Raw genomic sequence first — 17943 nt, forward strand, 5'->3', positions numbered from 1 at the left:
TTGTATTCAGTCCGTTTCCCAGCCCATGCTCTCATCTCATTAGAATTTCTGTATCCTCTGGTCTTGCAGAGTTCCCTTTACCTTCTTTTGTATCAGACAAAAGATGGTAATTTACGTCTAATTAACGGAACTGAGTCATAATGAGCTCTTTTCTCTTAGACAGCATTTGAATGTCCAAAATAACCAGTGAGATTGGGCTTTTTAGTCTCCCTCCAGCTTAAGGTTTTAGAACACAATGCTCTTATTCAGGCCTCCTACTTTGCATACAGTCAGAGGGCTGGAGGTTATCCACATTGTGAAATTCTTTGGCTAGTTATGCCCAGAGTGATTTAATGGCGTGCAGACAGATTTAATATTTTCTACTAAGCAGCTCTGTTGAAACAGTCAAGCTTACGATTGCATCCTTTTTTATGTCTCTTCCTTATACTTTGAAATGATATCTTTTGCCAGTTGATGAATTTGATAGCGTTCTTTATGAGATCAATTTCCTTGCAAAAGATACAAAAGGCAGGATGAAAGGCAAGTTGGATGCAGAGCACAAAAAAGCATTGCACATCTGTGTGAAGAGAAGCATGGCAAAGCATAAAGGGGTTCTCCCCACGCCACGAGAGGGACAAAGGTGGAATGAGGTAAACACAACTAGCCTGCCTGAAGAAAGCAAAAGCACATGTTCTGACAAATACACTAACTGGGCTAGAGGACTAAAAGCACCTTCTCGCTCTGTCACATGCCAGGGTATTTGAAAATGCCCTCTCTACATGCCAGCATGCCAATACAAACAGACCACAGAGTCTGAACACCACAGGCACCGTGCTCTCCTACAACGACTCCGTTTCCACACATTTGGTTTTCACTCCTGGGACTGTCTTCATCCAATCTTTTTATTACGTTCGGTTAAGAAGAAAAAAATAATTCTTCTTTCTACACCTCAAATACCTCAATACCCAAACACATATTCTTTTGAGATAATATTGTTATATTTTAAAAAGTGTGGCAAGACCATGTAACTATCATCATCTTCTGTTGAAATACATATTCTCCTTTGCTCCGATCTTGAAAACAAAACAGAAAATAATGCTGAACAAACTTTCATCATGGGAGCCCTGGGACAGAAATTATGGCTGTGTTACACAAAAGGGAAGGCAAATCCAGGCTACAGAGAATCAGATTTGTTATTCGTCTCCTCATCTTTTTTTCACCCCTCAGAGAGGGTAAAATTTAAAGTTTACAAACCCAAGTTCCTCAATAGATATACTTGATTTGTCAAAATGGAAAGATGACTCCTTGGTAACTAAGCTGCTTGGTGGAAATATTAAACTAGACAGTAAGTCAAAGAAAATTAAATACTACCTTGATTCATTAGGCTCAATGGGTGAGAAGCAACTAATTTATAAAGCTAAATTGACAAAAAATAGGTTAAAGAAAAAAGAGGCTGTTTCACATCAGATTAAAGTATAATTTTTTCTTTTTTGGGGGGAATAAGCTGCTATATAAAAAATGAACTATATTACTGAGCATGTAAACAAAAATCACAATAGGCACTCTTAAGCTACTGTCCTTCTACAACGAGACAGAAAATCTAGTATCAGAAATAAGACATACATAAGAAACCCCGAACATGCCAATGAGTTTAAAAGTTAATTTATAAATCTGACACTTGAACCACAAATTTTTCCAAACTAAATGGAAAATCATGGGGACATCTTCAAAGTAGCTCAGAGAATCCTTTCTAACCGACAGCAGAGTGAATTCAGGGCGCATGGAACCTCATAACACTGTCTTCCATCTCACAAACGTGAAGGCATGGGGACACTGACAGTCATGAGGGGTGGAAATGTCCTGGGTGCAGCTCTGTCCTAGAGGGGTCTGGGTACCTCTCAAACTAGGCAGATAGAGCAGTAAAGGTTTCCAGCGCCGAGAGCTCCCCCAGCGGTGGGGAAGTGTTCCTACAGGCCTGGGGGAGTTTTCCATGGCAGCTACCTCCCCAGCAAGTCAAGTGTTTCTAAACTGGGGGCTGTCTGTGCTAACCAAAAGACAACCAGGACACAAAGCAGTGTAAGTGAAAGACGAGCGGAAGCAGATACAGTGTGCCATGAGACAAAACATGAGTTTTATGATGGACGTCAGGTAAAGACTACAGTGCAAATTCAAAAGGAAACCAAGCTGATTTAGATAAATTAATACATAGATTATTATATACTTAATAATTTACAAAATAACTATTCTAAAAGAGCTTTGTAAACAAATAAAAACCTACACGCCTATGACTTAGTTTTATTCATTTGTTCTTTCTCATAACTGAATGTATATGGAAAAGAAAAGAGAAAGGAACAGAGTTTGAACACAGATCAGAAGTATGTTCCCTTTACTTGCCATTCGAGCTATCTACGCTTCAGAAGACTGTTACATATTAAACAATAGCTAGAAACAAGCTGTGTAAAAGCTTTTAAATGCCAAACAAACTTTTTTGACTGTAAGCCAGATAAGGACACTACGAACTGATAACTTTCTGGAAAAAAGATTTAGGACCTCAAATAAAGGAGTCAGGAATACAATGAAAGTCCTTCCAGACAATAATTACCACGTAAACATCAAACAATATCAGTCACAACTTAGAAAGGATAACCAATTGCATACATTGCTTAACATTATAATTATATAATCTTCACATTATAGTTATTATTATAGACATCATCATTTCCAAGACGTAAGGAAATTGTTAAATGGCTATTGTGTCTCTCTCTATATAGGTAGATCTAGTTTGGCAAATCTCTTTTTCCCAAAAAGTTTCAAAAACAATTGACAGTCTACAAATAGAGTCATACTATAGCTAGCTGAAGTTATGGTTAGTTCTCTTACCAGGTCTTATTCTAAGAGATACATTGTAAGAGATTCATTCAGCAATAAATATTTATCAGGCCCATCCTACCTAAAGGTATAGTATATGAAAGGTTCCAGAAATACAGCAGGAAACAAGACAGAGCTGATTCCTGTCCTAATAGAACTCTCCACACTTCAGATCTATGTTTGGCAGAGAACCTTCAACACCCACCATCAATTGTGCTTTTATAAACTCTTTGATTATATCCTTTTAGTAAATCTTTCAGGTTTCGGTGATGAGAAAACTAAAGTGTAGTTAGCATGCTTCAAAAAATTATTGAATGCCATAGCTGTCAGTGTCTTGGAGATCAATTAGTATGGCTGCTCCTTTACTTTCTGAATATAAGCACTAATTTTCCATTTATAAACAAAACAAAACTACACGAAAACACAGAACTCTGTGGACTCCCCCCCACATGTTAATAATTGTTCTTTTAGCATCTGTTGACTAAGGTAATGCATAATGAAAAAACTACTTTGAATCCAGCATGCTTTTAAACACACGCATATCACACTAATCTCAATAACGTCTAAGGCAATTTGAAGAACAGTGGCAAATGTGTGGTGTTAACTGACATAGGGATTTGTGTACTGGGCGATAATTGTGAGGTCCCTTAAAGGAAAGAACAAAAATCTCCCCCGCCTCCTTCGTGTCACCATTGAAGAGCAACTGAAGGCCAGAAATGACTGACCCATCTTCCCAAGGTCATACCAGCGACTAGCAATGTAGTTGACTTGATAGCTGCCACCTCGGTAGACTCTACAAATATCTGCTTAGGTGCCACCCACAGCCTTCCCCCCAAAGAGGACATTTCTCCTTCACCTACAAAAGTCAAACATAATCCGTGTGTCCATTTATTAGAGTATCTTCTACTGCATTCCAGCAAACTCTTGGAAATGCTGTAATTGCTTTTCTCCTTCCTCTCTTATGGTGGATAAGAATTTAAAGAAAGCTAAAATATAACTTCGGGGTGAAAAACAAATTTTCTTTTATTGTACTGGAGAATGTTTATCTATCATGGCCTAAAAATACCCAGCAGCTAGGACAATATTTCTAACGTAACATGTATCTTTCTGGTTTGGGGAAGGAAAAAAAAAGCATCCTTTTCACTCTGCCTACAACTAGAGCACTGAGATAATAGAGATTAAGCCTTAAATTTCTACATCCAATAGAGGTAGAATCACAAGAAGACCGAAAAAGCATTTGTCTCTACAAGCTAATTCCCGATATGCTAGTCCTTTGGGCAGTTTACATTGATTTTGCATTTAATTGCATAGACTGACTTTCCCATATTTTCCAGGACAAAGTTGTAAAAATGAAAAGATCTAGATAAACTCTGATATGAAGCCAAAAGAAGAAAGTAAATTTAAGAGTACTGGTTTCTGTAATCTCTATATGATTGCAAAGAAGTTTGGGTTCTTTTTTTTTCCCTGCTGGAAATTGACATTAGGGATCATAAACCAAATTGAGAGCAGAGGTGATAAAACTGTACTTTCTCCACTTTCCCTTATTTCCCCTCACTGTTCTTCAATTTCTTTGTTAGCCAGAAGACTTTGTCCTTCAGTCTGTCTGGCAAACATTTCACAATTTTTTCAGTATGTTTTTCAAAGTGGTGAAAAAAACCCCTAATTTCTTTTACTATCAAAGCAGATAAAACAGCATTTTGACAGGAACGAAGCAATCAATTCTCATGATGAACTCAAATTATTTTTCAAAGTATAGGTTTCCCGAAGCTTCACAGAAAAAGATACTTTCAAGGCAACCTATTGATCTGCTGTTTGAAGAAGCTGCTATTGGAAAATTAATTAACAAAATACCGATGGTTGCAAGACACCCTCAAAGGGATTATGAGGAAGTGACATTAATAAAAACTTTGTTTCCTGAAGAAAAACGATAGATTCTTTCTTTCCTTTGATTAACTGAGCTATTTCAATCACTCTTTAAACAAGGCCCCCGATATTAGTTTGCTTGGCCTGCCATAACATAGCACCACAGATTGGATGGCTTAAACAACCGGAATTGATTTCCTCACAGTTCTAGAGGCTCAAGTCTGAGATCAAGGTGTTGGCAGGGCTGGTTTCTTCTGAGGCCTCTCTCCTGGACTTGTAGCTGGCCAAGTCTTCTCCCCACGTCTTCACATGGTCTTCCCTCCGGGTATGTCTGTGTCCTAATCTCTTCTTATAAAGACTCAGGTCACATTGGATTAGGACCCACCCTGATGACTTCTTTTATACTAAATTACCTGTGTAAAGACCCTCTTTCCAAATTCAGCCATGTTTTGAGGTATTGTGGGTTAGGACTTCAACGTATAAACTGGGGGGCATAAATTCAGCCCATAACATCCCCACTAACCAAAAGTTAACCCTTCATTTCCAAGGGGTTCTAGAATGTCTAATTTTCTCAGCCCAACATTGTTTCTTTTTCTCCAAGGCCAAGGAAAGAACACTGTGGGAAAGTCAGAAAAATTGTTGACCATGACACCAAACCAACAACAGTTAGTGCCAGTTGTGGTATAATCTTTGCCTTTTTTATGGAGGGAATTTTTTTGTGTGTATAAATTTGAAATGGTTATTAGAAGATGAAACATAAATAAGTCAGAAGAACAGTTGGGACACAAATATCGGTCGTCACCACTTGGAAGTCCAATGTAATTAAACTGCACTCAATCCAATTATCAAAATTCCTTCAATGGCCCTATTTCAAGAAATAGGAATAAAATATTGAACAGAAGAGTGAAAAAAGGCATGAAAATTGTAAAAGCCTCACAAAAACTAAGCAGTTGAAAATCCTAATATATAATATTGTTTTGTTAGAGACTGTATCTTTGAGGAAAGCACAGAAAGATAAAATCCATAATTCAGGCGTGGTATCAAATCACATATCTAGTATTTATTTCTAATTTTATTTACATTCCATAGAATGAATGAAGTCATAGGAGAAAGACAGAATCAGAAATCTTCACATCTATCCTCCTCGTTTCAACAGTGAAGGATGCGGTCCATTAAAAAACAATTTTCCTGACAATCAAGTAGAATCAGTCAATACTCAGGCCTACGCCACCTCCCTCATCTAAGTTATATGCCTTTTCCAAGGACGATTGATGAACTGTAATACTTTTCATATTATTGAGCAAATCACAAATGTATTAACACTGAACCCTAACCTCTGTCATTCGGAGAACTTGTTCAAAAAGACAGCAACAACAGAGTTCTTTGCCATTTCATAAGTTACCATGATTAACAGATACTGCATCAAAGTTTGGAGCAATGGGTTCTCTTCATCTTCTTTTTGCTCAAGAACACCTTTTAGTACACAGTTGACGATGCGATGAACCCCCTTTTCCAGGAAAAAAAAAATATATATATATATATACATAAAAATTTGGCATTTCAGGGAAATCAAATACTCCTCTAAAAAGCACTTGAGCATTAAAACTTCTGACACAGATCAAAAACAAAGCTCGTCAGAAGATGCTAAGCGGAGTTTCTTGCCCCTGACCCCTCATCTTAACTCAAAGTGTTCCCATGTCATAAAGTAATAAGCTGGGAGTTTTAACTAAGTTTTTGGACTTCAGTGAATAGATAATATAGAATTTCAAAGGTTTCTTTCTGCCCTTTACACCACTCTAATCCCATATTGAGGCCACTATGTTAGCTTTGTCTGGTGTGATTAAGATAAATATGTCTTTATCTTTTAAAGTCTAAGCAAAGTCAAAAAGAAAAGAAAACAAAACAAAACATTGGACTGTTGTCAAAAACAATAAAACATTTGACCATAAAGTTCAACTAAAACATTGTGAAAAACACTGTTAAGCCAGCCAGTTGCATGATTAATATCATTGCCTTAGTATATTCTATTTCATTCCTTTCCATATGATATATAATACTGAAAACTAAAACTCAAAACCCAGTGGTAACTTGTGCATGTCTTTGTCACAAAGAAGACCATCAGTAACCCCCAAAAGTAAATTTCAATCTCGCTTTTTAAAAAGCAAAGAACATACAAACCTACGAAATATCACAGTTCCCAGATCCATGAAGCCTTTTTGGGGGGACGTATAGGGTGAAGAGAAATGGGACAGTGTGTGAACACAGACTGCCCTCAAGACCAACTGAGCACACCCTCACAGCCCACCAAGAGCGGATCTAAATTATTCTTGGATCTGATTAAAAACTCTTAGGCTCAAATGTGCTAAGAAGTGCATAAAGTTCATCATATTTCATACTTATGAAGAAATATATCCTTCTACACTTTTGAAATATTTTCTTTTCGAAAAAACCTCCACTAGCCTGAGAAAAGTCACGACTGCTTTGGAATTCTGTTTCCTCAACTGTCGAAGAAAGAGCTTAAATAGATGATTTCTAAGGTATCTAACGACTCTAAATACTACATTTCTGTGACTTAAAGTTTTTAATGAATGAGGGTGGGGATTTATAGTTGGTCAGGCCAACTTAACTAAAAATATATTGTTTGGGAAAATAACCTTTAAAGAATTTATAACACGTTATTACATATTTTTTCCAATAATGCCTGACCATTGTTGCTTTAATAAGGTGTCTCAACTCCTATTTTTTAGTGCTTAAAGATGATTCCGAGCTCTAAAATCAGACTTCACACTCTGTCAGTTACCCAGGGACCCAGGTTTCTATCCCCTTAAATGATCGGGCCAGACTTCAGGGACCAGGGCTTTGTCATGTTAATATGCTCCATGCCCAATAAAGCTTAAGACAGCACTCAGACGTCCAATAAATGCTTGCTGAATGAATAAACAAACTTAGGAGTGACTGCCCTGCTATGTGTTAGGCATGATGAATTGAAAAAAGAATTTTCTTATGGGTTTCCACTTCTTAGGAAGCATCCAGAAGAGAGAACATAGGCACTTAAACAAGAATTACAATGTACTGTGATTAAGTTCCACAATGGAGAGTATATATGAGGTACAATAACACAGAAGAGAGATGAATGAATTGGTAAGAGGCATGAGCCGTTCTTACCGTGAATAACTGGGTGCATTCCAACGTCAGAAAATAAACTATTTGGGAATTACGCATGTTATATTAGCCCTGCTTCTTTCACAGGTCATTATGAGGGTTGTTCAGACATGTTTTTATTCCTTAAAGTCTGGATTCAAGTGAAAACCCAATAACATGAAGTGCTATTCCTTACAATACTGGGTCTATAAAGGTATACATTACAGGACTTAAATTTTACATACCAAAAAACATTTAACTTGGAATAATTCCATAAAAGATGGAATGAAATTATTTGTGGCAAAGAAAAAGCTCTTATGCAAGTATTTGGGTAAAAATTCTGAATAATGATTTTACACATGACAAAATTCCAAAACTAAATACTATTAGAAAAAGACTGATCCTTGCTAGTAATCAAAGACATATAAATTAAAGCAACTATGAGATGCCATTTTATGACCACTAGGAAAACAGGATTCTTTTTTTTTTCTTTTTTGGTGATGAAGATTGGCCCTGAGCTAACATCTGTGCCAATCTTCCTCTATTTTATATGTGGGACACTGCCACTGCATAACTTGATGAGCAGTGGGTAGGTCCGTACCCAGTATCCAAACCTGCAAACCCCAGGCCGCCAAAGAGGAGCACACATTTGAACTTAACCACTATGCCACTGGGCTGGCCCTTGGATTCCTTTTTTTAATACCACACATAATACACAATCATGGGGTAACTATTGTAGGGAATACTATTAATTAGCAACACATTTTTGGAAAGCAATATGAAAATACACAACAAAAGCAATAAAGTAGTTTAAAGTAATTCCACTCTTAGGAATATATGCAATAAAAATACCCCCCAAAGAAATAAAAAAATATATGAGCATTAAGTTGTTCATTTGGCATTGTCTGTAACAATCAAAAAGTGGAACAAAATCCAAAATGATCACCTTAGGGGAGAATGTTAACAAATTAAAATATATCGACACAATCTAATATTATGTATTCAATAATTTATGATCAAAAAGACACTGCAGAAACAAACCAAAGACTTTGTTATGAGGAAATGTAGAAACTATGAAATGCCGCGTGTACTTTGTAAATAAGAATTAAATAGCATAAATCAACATTTGCTCTCTTGTAGCAGCAATGCTTAAAATAAATGATAAGCTAGATACGCTCCCTACTTGAAAAAGATCATATGCAAAATTAAAACCTGCCAATGTAGTAGAAGCATGCAAATTTATAGCATGAGATAATTTTTCCCATGAACATAAGTCATCTTTCAATGTCTAGCGCACATGCCGCCTCTTTCAGCCTCCAATTCTCACAGCACAAAGTAATACTTGCTCCTGCTCCGACCTCTGTATTCCAGCGCATCCTGCTTAGCTCCCTCCTGAGGCTGAGGCAAGATCGCCCTGTAGCAGAGGGTCCACGTGTACCTGCTCTGACTTGCGGGATGGAAGGGAATGGGACCCCTTCTTCACTTCTGCACCTGTGTCTACAAAGAATAGATGCGTGATTCGTGTTTCCTGAACTTAGATATCTCAAACAAAACTAGGGGGAAAAAACCAAAGAGGGGTTGGAAATGGAAGTGAACTGCCTTCAGTTCTCCTCCATACCCATGCGTTATAACATTCAGAAGAAACTAAAGCTGTGTAGTTTTGTTCTTTTCAAAAAATTCCATTCACAATAAAATATTCAAACCAGTCTACAACTTTATCAATAAAAAGACAAGGTGGAACTAAAAGCCCTAACAGTTCCTGCAAGTGCCTTCTTATCAAACCTGCACTTCTCTCCAAATCTAAGCCACACTGCCCTCCAACTTAAATACACTAAAACGAATCTGCTATAAATGTCCACTAAAATAAAAGATAAAAATAACTTTCATAATTTTTTCATATTCCTATAAAAGTTTTTGAAATTTGATAAAAATAGTTTTCCGTTAATTTCCTTTCATTCAGAAAAGAACATATTAGAAAGATCACAAAGAAATCTTGCAAGTAGCAAAGTCTCAACTTGAATATCCTGTGTTCCAAAAATAATATTTGCAGAAAATTTATCCTAAGGAAATAATCGTGGACGTGATAAAGATTAAGCTATAAGGATGTCTATTCTAGAATTTCATATAATAGCAAAAACTTGGGGGAGGTTAGTAAGTGTTCTATAAAAGGACTTTCATTAAATAAACTGACAGCATATCTGTATGGGGTATCGTTACACAGACATTAAAAAAATCCTGAAGAATATTTTATAGCACAAGAAAATATTCAAAATACACCATTAAGAAAAAAGGCACAGGAGCCAGCCTGGTGGTGTAGTGATTAAGTTCGAGGGCTCTGCTTCGGCAGCCTGGGGCTCAAGGGTTCAAATCCGAGGTGTGGACTACACATCAGTGATCAAGACATGCTATGGCAGCATCCCACATACAAAATAGAAGAAGACTGGCACAGATATTAGCCCAGCAACAACCTTCCTCAAGCAAAAAGAGGAAGATTGGCAACAGATGTTAGCTCAAGGGCCAATCTTCCTCACCGAAAAACAAGGCGGGGAGGGGAGGCACAAATGTACAGTGAAATGCAATTTTTGAGAAAAGAAAAAAATTAATGTTGATTTTTGTTATTCATGGTAGTTATGTTCCATAAAGTCTCTATTTTGAATATTGAGCATTGTTTGACATTAACCATGTCCACTAAATACTGGCAGTATCTATCTTCTAGAAACTAAAAGGAATGCAGGGTAAGAGAACTTTATAATTCTACAGTGAAAATACTAGAGTAAGAGAAAATAAAGTCAAGTTATTTATAGAATATATGATTAATTTTCAAAATATTTATATTGTATCTCCTTTTATGTTTATAGTCACACTAATAAGGTTGCTGTCAGTTATAAGATTTCAGTGAACACCTTTCACATCAATTAAAATCTGAAAAGTTATTATCTACACAGTAAAAATAAAAGCAGTTTACAAGAAGCCACTAGAAAGAAGTTTATTAAGTCAAAGCCAAAATGAATTAGGGTGAAGAGAAGATAAATATTAAATATAAATAAAGATAAATAAAGACAAAATTAAACATAAATATTGAATACCAACTAGATAAGAAAAAAGAAGCCATGGAACTAGAAGAGAAATTGAAAGGCAGTGTGTTATTAAAGAAAGCAAATAGCAAGTAAAAAGACGTGTAATTTCAGAGAAGAAAAATGTTTAGATCCTTTCAAATATTTCTGAGTACATTCAAAGGTAGTAATAACCTTCAGCTTAGCTCATATGTTAAGTACAAAGGTCAATAAATGCTATATTTCAAACAATCATCTGTAAAATTTTGGCTTTCTAACCAAGAAAAACAGAAGTATTTCCAGATTTACAAAATGGAAACCTACGATACTTTAACTTTTGTGATTAACATTCGTTCATTTATCCATCCATCCATCCATCATTCATCCATCTATCCCTCCAATATTTATTGAGCACTGATATTTGTAAAGTACTATCCTGGGCACTGTATAGAAACCATGTGTGATGGTTAATTTTATGTGTCAACTTGATTAGGCCATAGGGTACCCAGGCATTAGGTCAAACATTAATCTGGGTGTTTCTAGGAGGGTGTTTTTGGCTTGAGAAGGACACTTAAATAGGTAGACTGAGTAAAGCATATGACCCTCCCTAGTGTGGGTGGACCTCATCTAATCAGTTGAAGACTTGAATAGAACAAAAAGGCTGACCCTCCCCTGAGTAAAAGAGAATTCCTCCTCCCTGGCTGCCTTCAAACTGGAACGCTGGCTTTCTCCTGCCTTTGGACTTACACTGAGACACTGACTTTTCCTGGGTCTTGAGCCGTGGGGCTTTGGACTAGCACTACACCCTCAGCAATTCTGGGTCCCCAGCTTGTTTACTCACGCTGCAGATCCCGGAACCTGTCAGCCCCCATAACACATGAGTCAATTCCTTCTAATAAATCAGATAGATAGATAGATAGAGATAAGATATGACAGATATTTATGTATCTCCTATGGGTTCTGTTTCTCCAGAGAACCCTTACTAATAAGCTATGCTAGACTACCATGGTATATGTGAGCAAGTCAGAGGGGTCTCAAGGTTCCGCAAACCTAGTACATGGCGCAACTTCTCTGTATCTTCATTCTAGCTTGGTGGATTTTTCAACCATGAGACAATCCAACGTCACTCACGTACACATATTCCTAAAGTCTGAAGAAATTTCTAATAAAATCTAAAATTTGTTGGAACTTAAAGAAATACAATCATTAGGATCTCAACAGTTATGACAGCAAAGTTGAGAAGATAACTCACGACAGGCCACCACATGGCAATGATATATGCCAACTCACCAGCTGAAACTTTACCCATGTCTGTCCCACTGAGCACAAAGGTCTGAATGCAGGTGAGTGAGACTAATACGAGGAAGGGGAGTAAATGGGAACTGACTCAAATGAATGCTTTAAAAAAGGGAAATTGTGTAAAATTTGTTGAGTATTAGTATCACATTACTCATCACATTGAACTTCATACCTGATCTCAACACACACATGCTAGGACCCCTCAGTGGAGAACTGACCACTGGATGGTTTGGGAATGTAAAACACACTTAACCTCTAACACATCTACTGCTATGACTACAATTAACATTAATGGTTTAAATAACTTTCCAGTTCCACCGTACCTAGAATACCTTGGGAGTTTGCTTCCCACTTAGTATTTTATATGTCCAAACTTTTGTTCCAGGGTATTCCAGATCTTCTCATCTGCCACAATTTTAAACTGTGCTCATACCTCTACCTGCCTAGCAGAGTCATATGACCCCTGTAGCTGTTTATGCAGCCCTCCTGACAACCCACAACTTAATTTTCTACCATAATAAAGTTAGTGGTAAATTTTCCTGCCTTTCAAAGTCATCTGCATCTCTATGCATTTCTTTTAACAGCACCCTATTAATTTACGTTTCTCCAAAAGCCACCTGGAGACTTGGCTGTACCCACACCTGTGACTTATAAACAAATACACCATATCACGTTTGGGAATTTAGTCTCACCCAGCTTATTTAATATTTATGTGCAATTTGATTTGAGCAAAGTGTTATGTTTGCCTGAAATAGTAGTTCTTGGGGATTTAGAGTTTTAAAAAGAGAAAGAATTGATTAAAGTACAAGAATAAACTTTTCTGGAATCCAGGAAACTAAATTGCATAGCTTGAAGCACACAATAGATTACAAAAATCTGCCCTAAGCATGAGAGGGTCTCTAATTTCCTGGATTGCTTGAGAAGGATTCCAAATACATGAAAGTAAAGAAATTACCCTACAAGGCCCCCTACTTTGGGCATGATGAATATTCGATTAAAGCCAAAATTAGCCACTTGTGCACTGCTTCAGGTTTTCTCTGCCCTCTCCATTTCTACCTACAAATCTTCCTAGTTCTCAAACTGTTTAAGAGGGAACCAGCGATGGATGTGCAAGTGAGAAGCTAAAGCATGTTCGCAGTTCTCAGGGCCATTTGTAAAGAAACGGCCGCAAGTCGACCTGCCCTTACCATGGTGCAAAAGCCACCTCTACTATGAAATTGGCCTGTGTCCTAGTCTTCCAGTTCAAAGAGAGAGCAAAAGCGAGTGGGTCCTCCCTCTCTTTGGGGGAAACTGTTATGTTTTCCGTAAACCAAGAAACGATCAGTGAATTTTAGTAGGAAAAAATGTTGTTTTTTTACTTTATTAAATGGAGAAATACAACCCCAAGTGTTTGGAATTGACCGACAGCAAAGTGCCTGAAGAAGTAAGAAATGAACATTTCAAGCACAGTCTGGATATTCTGATCCATCTCTGCAGAATCATTCCTTGAAGTGTTTTGTTTGTTTTAACTAGAAACACAGAGCACAGTACCATAGACCAACAATACCCCTGCTTTCTGCTTCTATATGTTCCGTCCTGCAGTCAAGGCAGTGGATCTCAGCAGGACGAGAGGCCCATTTCCACACTGAGTATCCAACAGAGAATGACAGCAGTTGGGACCATGGGGAAGAGAAATTGCAGAGCAGATTATTTTTTAATAAATATACAAATTACTCCCTTACTTTTTTTTTTTTAAGTCGAGAGCTTAGGCACTTAATGTAAACCAAATAGAAAATCCTAAAATTTATCTTGTGTTTTAGAGGAAATTATTGTCATTAGACACCTTTTTTTTTAACTAATTTGTGGGCGAGGTGGCAAGGGGTGGGGTAGTGGCCCCAAAGTACTTATCTGAGAAACTGAAATGGAAATCGGAAGGAAAGGTAAAGTATAAAAGTACGCTATTATGGGACCGGCACAGCGGCCAAGTGCGCACGTTCCGCTTTGGCAGCCCCCTGCCATTTGCTGGTTTGGATCTCAGGTGCAGACATGGCACTACTTGGCAAGCCATGCTGTGGTAGGTGTCCCACATATAAAGTAGAGGAAGATGGGCCTGGATGTTAGCTTAGGGCCAGTCTTCCTCAGAAAAAACAGGAGGATTGGCAGCAGTTAGCTCAGGGCTAATCTTCCTCAAAAAATAAATAAAAGAAAAAGAAAAAACATGCTATTAGTACATAGTGAGCAATGTTAAATATCTAAGAATCCCTAACACTGCAATTGAAACTGATTTTCAGATTATAAAAAAATTTAAAGCGCAAATTTGAAGTCAGGTAAAATACATAAATATAGCAAAGCTGATTATAATCATCAAAACATTATTTGCGTGGAAAGAACACCCTGTTTTCACCAGTTACTTAATAGTAGCTACTTGTAGTAGGTAGGTACTCAGTAAATAGCCAGACAAGAAACAGATGAATTGATGTAAGGGTCTTAAGTCCAATTGATAAACTCTTATTATCATATACTTATACACACCAAAAAAAAGTCAATAGGATTTTAAAATGCAGTTAAAAAAAACATCTTTGGCTCTATTACATGAAAACAGGCTTCACCTTGTAAATACCAATAGCCCAGGAGAAGTTGGAGCAGCACTTTTTCTGGTAAACTCTACGGAGCTGTGGCCAACGGCACTGAGCTCTTGCAGCATCTTCTTGATGCCAACTGACTGTGACTTTCCTGTCTGCCCCTCCAAGAAAACAATCAGTGTTAATTCCAGTTGGTTATATTATGGATTTTGGTTACATAAACAGATTTATAATGACAGAAGCCGATAAATAATGTTATCAACAGTTTCTGTTGTTGGTTCTGTACAAACTTTATGACTGTGAAAATATTTACCATATATAGTCATTAAAAGGTTCCCAAAGCATTTGCTTATGAAGAAATTAACTAAAATAAAATTTATTAAAAGTGCACAGGTATTTGTTCAATACCAGAAAATTGGTTACATGGAAGTTGAGACTACAATTGTCAGTATTTTAAAATTGAGTCATAAACAGATAATTTTTAATTTTCATCCTGCTTCAAGTGTCTTTTTAAAAAGAAAACATGAAGTAATCCAAAAATTTAGGCTAAGTGTTTTAGACAGTATCCCTAGTTCTCTGCATTATTTTAGGGAGGTGTTATTAAGGAGCTTTGGGTCCTAAATAAATTGGGTCATGAGAATCAGTAAAATTATCCCCATTCAAGGAAAATTATTCTCATTCTTTCAGTTAATTCAAATTGAATTAAACATAATTTAATCGGAAAAAATTTAACTACCTAAACATATATAGAGATGCAAAAACTAATTCACCATAATGAAGTATACTTAAAATAAAATGCACTCCCTTCCAGCTCCACACCATGATCTTTTGTTTATTGGAGAGAATTTTCCACGGTAAAATACTTGACCTGGAGCCAGGAGTCCAGGGTTACAGTCCTTCTTGTACTGCTCGTCAGCTGTGTGTCCTTGGGCAAGTCATTTAATCTCTCTAGACCTCATCTCCTTCAGCTGTAAACTGAGAAGGCTGTGGTTGAAAAGCTCTAAAGTTCCATCCTGTTCTAATAACCTACGAATCTGTGAGAGAGAAAGTTCATAAATATTCCATAATCTTCCTTTTACCAAAATGTTACTTCCAAATATAGATAACCTTTCATGACACAAAGCAAATGTTATGACAAGGTACTTTTCAATTAATGCAAATTTTAAAGTTACTATTTAAAATAATTCAAAAATAGAGCACACTCTATCAAGATGTTATGATTTCAGATATTTCAGAACACAACACAGGGATCACATGCCAATCAAAAAAATCTGAATGAAGCAAATTATTAAGTATGAATTTTAGAGAGTTCTGGAATACTTCCAAATTTCTTCTATCCTTTTCAAAATAGGCTTTTCATAAGATAAAGTCTTAAGTAATCATAGCTCATCAATTATATACATGTAAAGTTTTAAAAATATTACTTTCTTACTCCAATCTTAGAAGAAAAGTCCAATCTCACAACATAACAAATTTTTATCAGTCATTCAATAAACCTTTTTCACTCTCCTCTAACATCTGGGGCATGGCCTGCATCACAGAATTCTAAAATGAAAATTCAAATTCAGAAAAATAATCACCCAGGTCAACACACAGTCCTTAATTAAAAATATACATCCATTAATGGTGTTATAACAGCCAAAGTATCCCAATAGATTTTTATAAAGTTTAAAAATAAAACTTGAATATAAACGGATTCCTAGTTAACCCCTCACATGACTTAATCAACCAGAAAAAAACCACCCCACTATGCAGATTAGTTAATTGAGGATTTACTGTAAAAGCCATAACTATAAGTTATAGTAGATGAGAAATGAGTAGAATATACTCTCTTCAATAATATTCTCATGATATTACTTCACTCACAGGGCTTACTCACAGTTCTCTGATCTGAGATTTTGAATGTCAGATTCTTCAACTTTTTATTTCCTGCCAGCAGCCAGTCACCATTTGTAAATGTGGGGCAGGAAAGTATTATATGTATCTTATGAGCATCAATTTACACAGTATTTTCCTCCTAGATAGATGGTTTGAACATATTTTTTCATCTGAGAAAGAAAAAAAACTATCTATAGAAATTATCCACTATAATTATAAATTACAGATGTGATTTTTTTTAAGATTTTAGCTTTCCTTGTTCTCCCAAAGCCCCCCGGTACATAGCTGTGGGTCCCTCTAGTTGTGGCATGTGGGACGCTGCCCCAGCGTGGCCTGACGAGCAGTGCCATGTCCGCGCCCAGGATTTGAACCCTTGAAACTCTGGGCCACCGAAGCGGAGCCTGCGAGAACTTAACCACTCGGCCATGGGGCCGGCCCCTGATTTTTTTTTTAAATCTACTAAACAGTGAGGAAGCCCACAAGACGAGTTACTCATCTGTTTCTGAGTTTCAGAGCATCTATCCCATTTAACAGACTTTTTTTCTGGCTTAACTTAAACTAAACTAAATTAAAACTAAGCTAATTAAACTAAAACGAAGTTTAACTAAATTCTTTTAAAAATTATTTTCCTATATAATGGTCAATATCTTATACATCAGCATTTAAAAAAATCAAATTCAAGTCCATAAAATCATTTATTAATTTTACTTTAACATCTCTAATTATATTATTTATATCACAGGTAGCATGAGATTATTTCTGTATGGTTTATCTAGTTACACAAATGTTTAGTTAAAATTATTTTGTACATAAGCACAAAAATCAAAATTATGTATGAAGAGGCAACCCAATAGGGCACTAATTAGAAAACACACACACACACACAAAGTATTCATTACCAATTCCATGACATACATTTTCTTAAATTATGAAAAACCTGAAAATGGTAAAACTGCAAGACCCCGTAAGTTTGACAATTAAAAGCAGGCAAAACTAGAATGTACTACGATAGTACATTTCCTGTTACAATGTCTTGTAAAAACCTAGCATCATTTTAGACTATAAAATCAAAGTTCATCAAGAATAATGTATTACCTGCAGAAAGGCACCTAAAACTAAAAGCTGAACTTAGATCTACAACAGCCCATACCCAATACCCACAGACATCAACTTTAAAATGTTGAAAACTTATTGATTCTTGGTGTGATATTAAAGGACGGAAGGAGAAATGTGTATGCATATTAAAACAGAAACCATTGAATCAGTGATATATTGTAATACAGAAGACTGTAGGAACGCTA

The 17943-nt window shown here is 36.4% G+C and overlaps 1 protein-coding gene across 2 annotated transcripts in view; it reads right to left on the minus strand.

Moving 5' to 3' along the window:
- Positions 1 to 17943, minus strand: part of CDH2 (cadherin 2) — a 208433-nt gene that overhangs the window by 119995 nt on the left and 70495 nt on the right. The window contains exons 1-3 of one of the 2 annotated variants that reach the window (XM_070275608.1): positions 16197 to 16309; positions 15633 to 15798; positions 14792 to 14919 (exon numbers count right to left, since the gene is read on the minus strand). The exons of the other annotated variant lie outside the window; for it this stretch is intronic. The gene's annotated coding sequence lies outside the window, so the exon portion shown is untranslated. Of the gene's footprint in view, positions 1 to 14791; positions 14920 to 15632; positions 15799 to 16196; positions 16310 to 17943 lie in introns of those variants that run through there. 2 annotated transcript variants of the gene reach the window in all.

Source organism: Equus caballus, chromosome 8, assembly GCF_041296265.1.
Source record: "Equus caballus isolate H_3958 breed thoroughbred chromosome 8, TB-T2T, whole genome shotgun sequence".
In the NCBI taxonomy this organism is placed as follows: domain Eukaryota; kingdom Metazoa; phylum Chordata; class Mammalia; order Perissodactyla; family Equidae; genus Equus; species Equus caballus.